This window comes from Notamacropus eugenii, chromosome 4 (genome assembly GCF_028372415.1).
Source record: "Notamacropus eugenii isolate mMacEug1 chromosome 4, mMacEug1.pri_v2, whole genome shotgun sequence".
Classification (NCBI taxonomy): domain Eukaryota; kingdom Metazoa; phylum Chordata; class Mammalia; order Diprotodontia; family Macropodidae; genus Notamacropus; species Notamacropus eugenii.
Window position 1 is genome coordinate 411,033,406 of NC_092875.1, and position 14,459 is coordinate 411,047,864.

The window sequence follows — 14,459 nt, forward strand, 5'->3', positions numbered from 1 at the left end:
AGAAATGATGAAAAATTGTTTTCAGAAAACCAAGATATGACAAGACCTGTGTGAAATGATGCAAAGTGAAGGGAGAAGAACCAAAAGATTATTGCAAATACTAAGAGAAATGTTTTAGTGATGAACACTGATTTTATTTTGTCTACCTTCTCAGGAGATGAGGGATGGATGAGAGAGAGGAAACAATTTGGATCTCAGTTTAAACAGAAAGAATGATAAAAATCAATAATATGATTTTTAAAAGAATACATAAATTTCTTCTGAAAAAAAGATCAAATTGCAAGTCTTGGATTTAACACAGAATTACAGTAAAGAAACAAAGATTTATTGAGTTCTCTGTCACTGGAAGAGGTAGAATAGGAAGGGTAAATTCTCTGTTCCCTGGAATCAGGAGACGTGTTCTGTGAACAGCTCCAGTTTCACCTGTTCATCTTCTCCCCCCTCTTCTCCTTTTATTCCCTTACCGCACTCCTTCACCCTACCCCTGCTTTCCTTTTATTTTCTCCTCTCCCTCACTGATCCCTGAGGGAACCCAACTAATCAATGCATTTGGAAAATGTGTGCAACCTAAGAGACTTGTGAACCTCTTGCCTCTGGTAAGAGGGAGGAAAAATGTCAAAGTAAATATACGACCCAGAAGACAAGATATTTGTGATTAGAAACACAAGCTCTGAGAATATTTTTATTACTCTAGCTTGTTCAATGTGGAAAAACACCTTCTCAATGAACTTTCTGTTTACTACCACCTTGCTTTCTGTGGAAACACATCTAGTCTCAGAATATTGAAAAGAAAAGATACATGCAACATGACCCACCATATTTAAGAACTTTTCTTTTCTCTGTAAAAGCTTATCTTTGAGAAAACTTAGACCTCTCATCTTAGTCACAGCCTCTGAGAAATAAAGGCAAACTGAGGCACAAAAAATAAAGTTTGTATGATAAATTTTTTAATTAGAATTGTAAGAAGACCTACATCTTTTGTAAATGAGGCACTGTTTCTCAAGGGTTGTGATGTCTTCCAGTTCTGAAAAATGTATAAGTACTCTGAGGTGAAGTTTTATTTTGGGCCTTAGGTTTTGGAAGGTTTGTGTAGCAGATGAGACTCTGGGAGGCTTCTAAGCAGCCCCCCCCAACTTTGAAAAACTAGGTGTTGGTGCTTCTCTCTTTTGTAACTATGTATGCATGAGCAAACAGTTATCTGTCTGTTGATTTATGGTGTATGCATTGCTTACTGTCAGACAGTTGGCAGCTCTGTCTGTTGATTTTGATTTCTCTATATTTTCTCTGAAGTCCATGGTGCTGACTTTCTCCCCTGAACTAAATGAATGATACATGTGTTTGATTAAAGTGATTGTTGACACCCTCAAAAGTTTCCTTTCCTTTTAGAAAAGCAGTTCAAAGTACCTGTGACAGCAGTCCTTCCTGAGTATGCTGTAGTACTTGCTTTTACAGAGAGAGAGAGAGAGAGAGAGAGAGAGAAAGGAGAGAGAGGAGAGAGCTATGAGATGATAACTTGATACAAGTAGGTCTAATGAAGTTGTTGTTCAATAACATATGACTGGAAATAGAGGATAAATGTGATGGGAATAATTTATGACTGAGATTTGAACAGGGGTCAAAAGAACAAGGGCAAAGGTTAGAAGAGTTAGTGATAGCTAATAGTTAAACTGTTTAACTCTGTGGTTAGGATTAGAAAACTGAAAGTCAGAGCAAGAGTAATAGTCTGAGAAATGACTGAGGAATAAAGCAATTTAAAGTTTTGATGAGGACAAAGAATAGGGATACAACATCATCCGGAAAAACTAGGTATTAGCAGCAATTAGATGGAAGGATTATGAGAGGATAACGTAACAGATAAGGGGTAGTTTGTTCACTTTGAATCACAAAATCCATGGGTACATTTGAAGGAGTAAGTGAATGGGAGTGGTAGAATATAGTTAGTAGAAATTACAATGAGATACTTTGCTCTTAGGAAAAGAAACAAGTAATATGAATTTGTTAGCCATAAGGTTATTAAGTGGTGGAAGATGAATAATAATGGTTATGGTCTTAGAGAGATCTGTTTAGACATGGTAATTAAATACAGAGAGGTCAATGAAATTACAAAGAGAGAAAGCAAAGTGAGAAAAATTAAGGGAATGGAGAGGAGGAGAAAGTAAAAGAAGGAAAAGGGAAGGGAAGGGGGGAGGGAAAAGAGAAAAGGTTGGAGGATCAAACCTAAGGGAATACCAACAATTAATGGGTGTGACATGGATGATGAACCAAGAAAGGGAATAAAGAAAAAAAAACTGACAAGACAAATAGGTGAAGAAACATGAAAAAATAGTGTCACCAAAACTCAGAGAAGAGAGAATATCCAGGAGGAGAAGATGTACAAAAAAAAAAAGATGGTAGCTGAGAAGCAAGGTCATCTGATTTGTCAACAAAGAGGTCACTGGTAACAGTAGAGAAATGAGTTTTGCTTGAATGGTGAGTTTGAAAGCCATATTGCAAATAGCTGAAAAGTGAGAGAAGTAGAATAATAAGAATAAACCACTTTCCCCCTAATCATTAAAATGAGAAAGAGAGAAGAAAGATCAGCTATCTGGAGGAGATTTATAGAGGCAAAAGATGATTTTATTTTTAAGAATCAGAGAAGATGGGTTTGTATTTAAGGAAGTCTGAAAGAATCAGTAATTAGTTTAAAAATGTCTGTGCTATTACCTAGAAGGAAATTAAACTTTTGCCTTGTCCTTTGTACACATTCATAAAGGTAAAAGAAAAATGACATCTTATGCAAAGGTTGTGTTTTATAATCAATCAAATAAAAAGAAAAAAACAGAATCAGAATAACTCTGATGTATTGGTTAAATTACATATAGAAAACTCTCTAGAAGAGAAACAGAGGACCAGCGTATTTGTCAGAATCGTTATCCTGGTTATTCATCTGATATAACAACTTATGCATTTGTGCATTAAGGTGCCTGGGTAATGTTTCTAAATAAAACATGAATGCCTTTGGCTGAAACTTATCATCCATTGTTAGCTCTGAGTTCTGCTATCCTGTCTTCCTCTTGGAAGTCAATGATAAATAAATGCATCTTGCAGGAAAAAAAAAGCAAAGATTTTAGTAATATTCTTCAAGCTTAGTAAACAGATTTTAAATAGTCACTGATAGCTTAAAAATTGGGAAAACTGCAAAGTAAAAAAATGTACAAAATAACAGTATCAATGGAATTAAACATATAATTATTTTACATTCCTATATCTTGGATTTGAGGGGAATTAGATTTATAATGGCTAAAAAGAATTGATGAGGGCACATGGACTGCTCTTTGAACCCAGCTTCATTGTTTTGTTGACAATAGTTGCTCTAGCTTATTGAGGACAGTTGATCTCTAGAGTAGTCTATTATTTCAATAACCATGCTATTTCCTCAGGAAAGATCTCCCTTGATTGGTCTTATAAGTCACTCAACATCAGAAGTAAGGGAAAAAAAGTATAGGTATTAAATTGGAACTACTCTTTTCCAGGCACTGTACTAAGAACTTGACTAATTTTATCTCTTCTGATCCTTACAACAACTCTTTTGTTATTATCTCCATTTTACATTTTTAGAAACTGAGGCAAACAGAGAGTAGTAAATGAGACCAGATATGAATACTTGATCTTCCTTATTCAAGAACTCTCAGTAAATTAGTCCTTGGCCACTAGCTTATGGTAATTTTCAAGCTAATATAAAAATTGACCTCTTCAACTCAGTATGTTTGTCAAAGTTGTTTTCCCTTATCTTGTTGATTTTTATAATATAAATTGTTCTTATTTGCTCACTTCACTTATGATCAATTCATATAAGTCTTCTCACGTTTCTTAAAATTCATCTTTTTATTGCACAATTACATTTTTGCTAAAGTACGTAACACAGAATTGCCTGAAGAATGATGAAGAGGGATATTAATAATAGTGGATCAAGGGAGTTCTTTCATAAACTTGATAAGCAACAGGTGATGAGACTTTGGTACTGTGACTGTATTTTCTGTCAGAGGTCAAAGAAACATTCTTTAACACCTCCAGAGAATGAATTTCACTTATCCTGACTGAATTGGATGGCCCCATTATCATGGGATGAACTGTCATGAAAGCACTGAGTTACTGTGAGTTGACCTATAAAAGAGATCAGCCTAAATTCCTGCCTATCTTTTATTTATTTTTTATTTTTTGCCTTCCTTCTGAAGAAAAAGATCACTGAACTTGGAGTTAGAAAGACCTGTCTAAATTCTGAGTCTTACAAGTTCTATGTTCCTGGGCAAATCATTTATCTTCTCTCAGGTTCAGTTTCTTCATATGCAAAATGAGACTAATAACACCTACTTCTATGAAGATAAAATAATACCTGGAAAATGTTGTATAATTGCTACCATTATGCTGAGAACACCACAAAGTGAAACTAGACCTAGATAAGCATTGTGGGAGTGGGAAGATAAATGGCATAGGTGGATAAATTCACCTATATGACAAAAAAGGACAGTTCCTAGACTGTGGTAGGATTCTGGTTCAGGCCTCAGAGAGGCAGTAAGGTAAACCATCCATTGGCACCTTTGAAGAAGGGAGCCATGTAGAAAATACCAAATTCATGAGAATTTCTTCTTTAAGACTTCCCAATGTGCATACTCTTTGACCCAGCAATATCACTTCTAGGACTATATTCCAAAGAGATCATAAAAATGAGAAAATATCCCACATGTCCAAAAAATATTTACAGTAGCTTTTTTTGTTGTGGCCAAGAACTGGAAATTGAGGGAATGTCCATCAATTAGGGAATGGCCGAACATGTTGTGGTGTATGAATGTAATGGAATATTATTATGATATAAGAAATGATGAGCAGGCAGATTTCCAAATAACTTGGAAGGACTTCAGAAAGGCCTGGAAGGATTTATATGGACTGAAGCTGAGTGAAATGAGCAGAACCAGGAGACCACTGTACACAGTAACAGCCACAGTGTGGGAGAACTGTTTCTGATAGAATTAGCCCTTCACAGGAATGCAACGACCTAAAACATTCCCAAAGGACTCTTGAGGCAACATGCCTTCCACATCCAGACAAAGAACTATGGAATCAGTATGTATAATGAAGCAGACTATTTTCTCTTGTATTATGTTTTGCTTTGGTTTGGTTTCTCTCATGGTTTCTCCCATTCTTTTTAATTCTTCTATGCAACATGACAAATGTGAAAATGTTTTTAATAGGAACATATGCATAGAACTCGTGTAAGATTTCATGCCATCTTGGTGAGGGAGGGGGGAGAAAATTTAAGACTTATGGAAGTGATTGCTGAAAACCAAAAAATAAATAAATTAATTTATTTTTAAAAAAAGAAAGAAAAACACAGGAAAAAAAAAAGATGTCCCAAACAGACAATTCTAAAATCTTATCTAAGAAGAAAAGGCAGATTTCTTAGGCAAGACAACTTTGAAATTTAGCCATCTCCAAAGAGAAGGGGATTTTCTTGGTAGCTTCATAAGAAACCCCAATAGAAGAATTTGGAGATTGAAATTTCTATCTAGAGAAGAGGAATTTCCTGTGTAATATCTCTCTTAGTGAGAAGAAAGGAGTCTCTCATATGAGTCATACATTGTTAGAAAGATGAGTAGCAAGAAACTCAAAGTCATAATATAAGGAATTGACATAATGTAGTCTTTGAACATCACTCTATGATTTTACTAGATGGTGTGGGTCTACTCTGGCAAGGGGTAGGGTAGTAGAATAATAACTCAAAGTGTGCTTGTCTTCTGAGCAGAGTACAAATTACAAGCAATGTTGATCTCTGAAGGACTTCAGTATGATTACAAAACTCACCTATTAAGAGGGATATTTCTTTCTACTTGAAAAGCTGAGTATTTGAAAAGCTGCCGTTAACAAAGAGAAATACACATCAGCAAGGTCCAGTTATCTTACTGACCTATCTTGGATCAGAGGAGGTAGTATAGAATGCTGGACTTAGCAGAAAGGCAATCCAGGGGACCCCTTTACTAACACTTGGAGGAGAAACAGGTGCTATCTAGAAGTTCTGTTGTGCATAACCCATTTCATGGTTAGAATTCCAGAGCAGAAAATAGTAGTCATGTTTAAAAAAGAGGTACAAAATGTAGTGAAGAGAATAACTCCTTAAAAATCAGAATTGATCAAATAGTAAAGGAGATACAAAACTCACTGAAATGAATTTAAAAATATGATGAATTTTGTATTTTTATGTATATTTAACTAATTGTATATTTTATATATTATGTTAATAATGATTATCTTATATATAAAATATTATAGAATGTATTGCAATACAATGTTAATATTAACAATAGTAACATGATAATATTGTCAATATATTATAATTGCATAATGTTAATGTTACAATTTGAAATAAATTTTAGAATAAGATAAAAGAGAACTGGTCAATGTAAAATTCCAGAAAGCACAAAAACTCTAGTTACAATCAAGAGCAACCTACCCAGCAAAATTCAGTAGAATCATGAGAATAAATGCATAAAAATAATAATAAATGGAGTTTTTCTTAAAAATACAAGTTATTTTTCAGTCACGTCTGACTCTGTCACCCTATTTTTCAAATTCTTGGCAAATAAACAAGAGTAGTTTATCAGTTCATTCTGCAGATTATTTCGCAGAAAGAAAATGGAAGAACTCAGGCTAGGTGATTTGCCCAGGGTCATCCAGCTAGTAAGTGTTGAGGACAAATTTGAACTCACAAATGTAAGTCTACCTGACTTTGGACCTAAAACTCTATCCATTGTGCCACTTAGCCCCAAAATGGTAAGTGGTATCTGTCTAACACAAAGAGCAGTCATTATCTATGTTGGGGACAAACTAGAAGTTTCTCCATTAAGATCAGGAGTGAAGCAGGAATGTCCATTATCACCACAATTATGCAATATTGTATGAGAACTGTAAGCTATAACAACAAGAAAAGAAATAGAAGGTATAAAAACAAGCATGGTGGAGGGGCACAACTTTTATACATGATATAATCACTTATTTAGAGAGGCCTAGGTAGCAAATAAAAAAACTAGTCAGAATATTTTAGAACTTCAGTCAAGCTACAGGATCTAAACTAAGCCAGCATAAATAACTAGTATTTTTTATGTTACCAACAAATCACAGTGAGAAAAGACAGAAAAAAAAATCCCACTAAAAATAACCACAGGTAGCATAAAATATCTGAGCGTCTACCTGCCAATACACATATGGCAGATACTGGGCATAGAACAACATCTCATACCATGTACCAAAATAAACTCACAATGGGTACCAGATTTATCATAAGCAAATTAGTGGAACATAAAAGAAGAAACATTTATAAATAGGGGAAGAGTTTATGACTACACAAAAAGTAGACAGTTTTAGAAAAGATAAAATGAATAATTTTGATTACTTAAAAGTAAAAAAAAATGTTTTGCACAAACAAAAACAATACAGGTAAAATTTAAGGGAAAAAGGAAATTTGGGGGAAAATATTTGCATCAAGTTTTTGTAATAAAAGCCTCATTTCCCAAATACAAAGGGCACTGAAAGAAATGTATACAAATAAAAGACATCTCCAACCAATTAAAAGTGAAGGGCATGAACCAGCATTTTTCAGAGGAAGAAATAAAAAATATCAATAGTCATAAAAAAGCTCTAAATCACTAATGATCAAAGAAATGCAAATTAAAACAACTCTGAGGTACATAAAATTCCAAATACTGGAAAAGAAACAGAAAAAAATAGATACACTAATCCACTGTGAGTGGATCTATGAACTTGTCAAACAATTCTGGAAAATAATTTGGAACTATGCTCAAAAATTATTAAATTATGCATAGCCTTTCTTTCTTTTTTATTTTTTTATTTTTTATTTATTTGACATTCATTTTAACAAAATTTTGGGTTACAAATTTTCTACCCTTTTATCCCCTCCCCCCCCAAACACCAAGCATTCTAATTGCCCCTATGACCAATCTGCTCTCTCTTCTATCATCCCTCTCTGCCCTTGTCTCCATCTTCTCTTTTGTCCTGTAGGGCCAGATAAGTTTCTATACCCCTTTACCTGTATTTTTTATTTCCTAGTGGCAAGAACATTACTCAACAGTTGATCCTAACACTTTGAGTTCCAACTTCTTTATGCATAGCCTTTCTGCTCACAATATTGCTATTGTGTGTATACCCCAAAGAAGATCACAGAAAAAAGGAAAAGGATCCATATTTTAAAAATATATATTAGCAGCTTTTTTTGTTTTGTTTTGACAAGGAATTCAAAACTGAAGGGATGACCATCAATTGGGGAATATCTTAACAAGTTAATGTATATGAATATGATGGAATAAGATTGTGTTGTAAGAAATGATGAATTAGATGGATCCATAAAACCTGGAAGGAATTTTAAGAACAGAAGCAAAGTATAATGAGCAGTAATAGCAATATTTCAAAGATAATGAACAGTGAAAGACTTGGTAATTGATCAACACGATTCAACACAACTGCAAAGGACTCAAAAAATGCTGTTCACCTACAGATAGTGAACTGATTGACTCAGAGTACAAATTAAAGCCTTTTTACTCTTTCTTTTTAACATGGATAATGTGGAAATATAAACTTCATATGTGCATTTTTGTATATATTTATCTGATTTTTGTCTCCCCCATTAGATTGTGAGCTTCTTGAAGTCAGGGGCTGTCTTTGGACTCTTGTTATAGCCACAGTATGTAGCAGTGTCTGACAGATTGTAAGTGCTTAACAAGTGTTGATTGATTGATTGGTGGCCTCAAGTTTCTTCCAGCTTGAAAGTTGTAATCCTGTGTCTTTATCACTCTTTGGATCATGTGATGTACTGAAAAAATAGGAGAATTATTTGTACTTTTGTGGGTCACTCTGAGTCCCTTATTTATTTGGATCCATGACTTTATGTTGTTGATATATTTTTTTCCTTTTACTGTAGGGTATAATAAAAGAAATCCTGTAACCAATAAATGAATTGTTGCCTTATTCACTTCTACGGTATCTGTAGGGTACTTTATAAACATCTGTGGAAGCCTTAATATGAGCTATATTCTGAGACTTCCCAAAGTAACCTCTTCATCAGAACATTATGAATTAAAGAAACTTCCAAAACAAAATCCAATAACAATGGAGTGCAGTTTCATAAGTTACTGAATCATTGATGAGTCCATTATGCCTTCATTTTTTAATTTGCCAAGAAGTCAGGGGCTGGCATTGAAAGTAGTCATTGGCTCAAATACTTATCAGTGTCTTCAAGAGGGTGAATATGCCCTAGTAAAATGGTATTCCACCACTGGACTCTAAAATCCCTGCATTCTATTGGATGCCATGCAACTTTCTTTCACAACTTATAATTAAATATATTATGCACCGTTTTCTATTTGCTACCCTCCTTCCATTAATTGCACACAATTAGTGTAACTGCATATCCTTGAAGCTACTTCACTGAATTTTGAATGTCATCACCCAACAACAGATAATCTCCCCTTTCTTCTCTGGGCAGACTAACACAGCATATTTCTATCTATGTGTTGATTTGCAGTAATCTCAACTTACTAATTTTTTCCTTTCTTTTCCAAATTCTACCTTTAGTTTTCATAGGATTTAGACACAGATAGGGATATACCATTGTATATTTAAGATGGATTAGATTTTGAAGATCCTCTAATCTAAGGTCCTCACATTACAAATGATGAAACTGAGACACAGAATAAGAATACAGCAAAAGAAAGAGTAGCTGGAGTTAGGAAATATGGGTTTGGATTATGGCCAAGTCACTCAACCACTAGGAATCTCAGTTTCTTCATTTCCAAAATGGAGACAATTATACTTGAATATCTAACTATCCCAAAAACTTGTGAGAAAGACACATTATAAATCTTCGAATGTAAAAGAGATGTGATGTCTTTTAATGCATTATTCGAGGTCGTTACAGATTCTTTTAAAAAAAAATTGCAATTCCGGTAGAACTTCCTTTACAAAGCAAATTTGTTCTTGTTAAGTTCTAAATCAAATTCAATTTCTTATTTAGTTTACATTCTCATATCAGAGTGACTTATTTTCCTCTTTTCATTTCTTTTCCACTGCAATGATTCATTATATTGTATACAACACATCTTTTGCTGTACTTCTCATCTACCCACTGATCTGTCCTAGTAGTTTCTTTTCTTTTATCTCATCTGTCCATTTAATTCACTTTAGGCTGATTGTATCACCTACCAACAGTAGCAGTCTTAGATGAACGATCATTCTCAACGCAGACTCCTCACATGCCTTGACACTTAGATTGATCTCTGGACCAACATCACTTTTAGCAAGGTAATTTTAGTAAGAATGTCAAATCAATAATGGAATGATCTCACCTTTGTTGATTCACACTCTCATGTTGCATCATCTAAGAAGTGATTCTCAGCCACAAGTTGTAATGTGAATGTTTGAATATGAAAGAATTAGGTAGAATATCTACTAAAGTGATAAATGACTATTAGTTCACATATTCATGTTAAGATCATGATAAGTACTTTCTCCAAAAGGATTCAGCACCATTATTCAACAACATGTGTTGAGTGCATTAGTTCAGCACATTATTTAGTGGCATTTAAACTGAGATTCCAGATTTTTGGGGGGAAATAAATATTTTTTTTTCTCTTTAAAAATCAGGAGTGCCATAAGGTTTTGTTGCTTTAGATATGGTTTGATTTTTGTTATGACAAATATAATTGCTTTACAAAACTGATAATTTCTCATAAAATTCTTAATTGAATACTATTTTCTCATTCGCATATGCCATCATTTCAGAGATTTTTGTCATTTCTGATTTATTTTCAATTGACAGTAGTTCATATTTTAAATTAAGTTTCTTTCCAAAATTCTATTCTATCCAAATTAAGACATTTTAAACAAAATCCTAAATACATGGGATGGGGACTTATTTAAAGAGATTCTGAAGGTAGTTATTATATATAATTTTAAGAATCTTAAGTCTTTAACTTGATTTGTAAATTTGGATTTGGAGATATTGGGCTTACTGAAATGGGGCACTGGAACTATATGAATGCAATTACCAAACACTTTTTAAAGAAATAAAGCCACAACCATACAAATGGAGAAATATCCATTGCTCATGGTCAGGCCAAGTCCATATAATTTAAAAAAAAAAAAACATTTTTCCTAAGTTAATTTTCTTATTCAGTATTATACCAATCAAACTACCAAAGAATTATTTTTTAGAGCTTAGATAAAATTGCAAGAAAATTCATCTGACAAAACAAAAAGTAGATAATATCCAGAGAATCAGTGAAAAGAACGTGAAGGAAGGCATCATAATAGCAGCAGATTTCAAACCACAATGCAAAGTGATAATCCTCAAAACAATCTGGTACTGACAAAGAAATGGAATAATGGATCATCGGAATACATTAGATGTATGATATTCAGTAGTACAGGAGTGCACAAGCATAAACATGTTGTGATTGATAAACTCAAAGACCTAAGTTTTTGGAGCAAGAATTTGATATTTGACAAAAATTGCTTGGGAAACAGAAAAACAGTTTGTCAGAAAGTAGGTATAGACAAACATCTCATATGAAATATCAAGCTAAGTTCAAAATGGGTACATGATTTAGACAGAAAGGTTGTTACCATAAGCAAGTTAGGGGAGCACTGAAAATTTTGCCTGTCAGCTTTAAGGATAAGAGAAGTGTTTATGACCCAAACAAGAGATAAAGAGGATCACAGAAAGCATAATGAATGATTTTGGTTACATGATTTAAAAAAAATCACAAACAAAACCTATGTAGTCAAAATTAGAAGGAAATTGGGAAACTGGGAAAGTTTTAAAGCAAGTTTCTCTGGCAAAGGCATAATTTCTCAAAAATTTAGTGAAATTTATAAAAAAAAGGAGTCATTTCTTCATTGATTAATAGTCAAGGGATATGAAAGGATATTTCTTCTTTTAGAAGAATAAGGCTAGACCCAGCACTACCATTGCTCATGGGTTCCCTGGTGCCAGCCCTGGACCCACAGCGGCCATCCAGCTCGGGCCAGCAGAGTCATGGCCACTGACTCGTGGGCCCTGGAGGCAGACGAGCAGGAGGTGGTGGCCAAGTCATTGAGTAACTTACATCTGAAGGAAGAGAGAGTCAAAACAGATAGCAATGGTACTATTGTCAAATCTAATGAAAATGTAGAAAAGACAGATGAAGAGGAAAAGGAGGACAGAGCTGCCCCGTCATTGCTAAATAAGCTGATCAGAAACAATTTTGTTGATAATATCAATCAAGTAGAGGTCCTCCAACAGGATGGAAATTCCCCTCTCTATTCAGGGAAGTCTTTTGAAGAGCTTCAGCTGAAACCTCAGCTTCTACAAGGAGTCTTTGCGATGGGTTTCAACCAACCATCTAAAATAATAGAAAATGTATTACCTATGATGCTTGCTGAACTCCCACAGAATCTGATTGCCCAGTTTCAGTCTGGTGCTGCCAAAACAGCTGCATTTGTCCTGGCTATGCTCAGCCAAGTGGAACCTTTGAACAAATGCCCTCAGTGTTTGTGTCTGTCACCGACATATGAGCTGGTACTTCAGACGGGAAAGATGATTGAACAGATGGGCAAATTTTATCCAGAACTTAAACTTGCTTTTGCTGTTCAAGGCAATAAATTAGAAAGATGTCAGAAGATCAGTGAGCAGATTGTAACTGGTACCCCTGGCACTGATCTGGATTGGTGCTTCAAGTTGAAATTCATTGATCCCAGAAAGATCAAGGTGTTTGTCCTGGATGAAGCTGATGATGATAGCTACTCAAGGCCATCAGGATCAGAGCATTTGCATCCAGAGGATACTCCCTAAGGCTTGTCAGATGCTGCTTTTCTCTGCTACCTTTGAAAATTCCATGTGGAAATTTGCAAGGAAAGTTGTCCCAGACCCAAACATCATCAAACTAAAATGAGAGGAAGAGATGTTGGACATCATTAAACAGTATTATGTGATGTGCAATAACTAAGATGAGAAGTTTCAAGCCCTTGGTAATCTTTATGGGACCATCACTATTGCTCAAGTCATGATCTTCTGTCATACCCACAAAACAACTGGCAGTTGAACTATCCAAAGAAGGTCACCAAGAGGCTCTCCTGAGTGGCAAAATGATGGTGGAACAGAGAGCTGCTGTGATTGAGCATTTCTGAGAGGGCAAGGAGAAAGTGTTGGTGACTAGCAATGTGTGTGCTGGAGGAATTGATATTAAACAGGTGTCTGTGGTTATCAACTTTGGCCTCCCAGTGGACAAGGACGGTAATCCAGGCAATGAGACATACCTTCATTGGATTGGTCACATGGGGCTCTTTGGCAAGAGAGGCCTGGCTGTGAACATGGTGGACAGCTGGCACAACATGAACATTCTCAACAGAATCCAAGAACATTTCAATAAGAAGATAGAGATTGGACACTGATGATTTGGATGAGATTGAGAAAAAGCCAACTGAAAAGCCTTGGCTACAGTTAACCTATTCCCTCTGGATGTGTATCTCCAGCTCCATTTGGACTGTTTGTTTTTTAAATTGGCACAATTCTCAGCCAGTCACCAGAAAGGACTAAGGCGGAAATACATAGAAATTACCTACCTCATTTCAAATTACATTTGGACTTAACAAAAAAAAAAAGTGCAAATAATGTTTTTAAAATAACTGCTTTGTATTATAGTTTGATACCTGATTCTTTTATCTCTCCTTCCTTCACATTTTTCCATCAGTTTCCTTAACAGTTTAGAAGTTTTGTCCCTCTAGATGAATTTTATTTCTATTTTTGTCTAGGTCTATAAAATTATTTTAATTGTTTGATATGACAGCAAAAAGATGAATTTCATTCAGTTTCTATTATATTGACATGAACTACCCATGAGCAATTAGTATTCTTCAATTATTTAAATGTGTTTTTATTTGTGTAAAGAGTGCTTTGCAATCATGTTCCTAAAGTTTCTTTGTGTGTCTTGGAAAGTAGACTCCCAAGTATTTCATGCTGTCTTCAGTCATTTTAAATTAAATTTCACTTTCTATCTCTTCTTGCTGGGTTTTTCTGGTAATTTAAAAAAAATTCTTATGATTTATTTAGATTTATTTTATATCTTGTTACTTTGCTAAAGTTTTTAATTTTTTTTTGTTGGTCTAGGGTTCTCTAAATATGCCATGAATATGCCTATTTGGTGCATTTATATTTAGTATTGATACTAATTCATTGCTTGTAATACTTTTGGAGAAAATAGTTTCCCTGACTATCATTTTTAATTGTCTATTTTTGTTTTCATTTTGTCTGAGACCATGATTCCTATCCATATTTTTTTTGTCATTATTGTTCAGTAATTTTAGTCATGTCTAACGCTTTGTGACCCTCATTTGGAGTTTCCTGGATAAAGCTACTGGAGTGGCTTGTCATTTCCTTG

At 34.5% G+C, this 14,459-nt stretch overlaps 1 pseudogene; it reads left to right on the plus strand.

Moving 5' to 3' along the window:
- The first annotated feature begins 12,018 nt into the window (after positions 1 to 12,018).
- LOC140502667 (ATP-dependent RNA helicase DDX19B pseudogene) lies at positions 12,019 to 13,618 on the plus strand (annotated as a pseudogene).
- Positions 13,619 to 14,459: the final 841 nt, after the last annotated feature.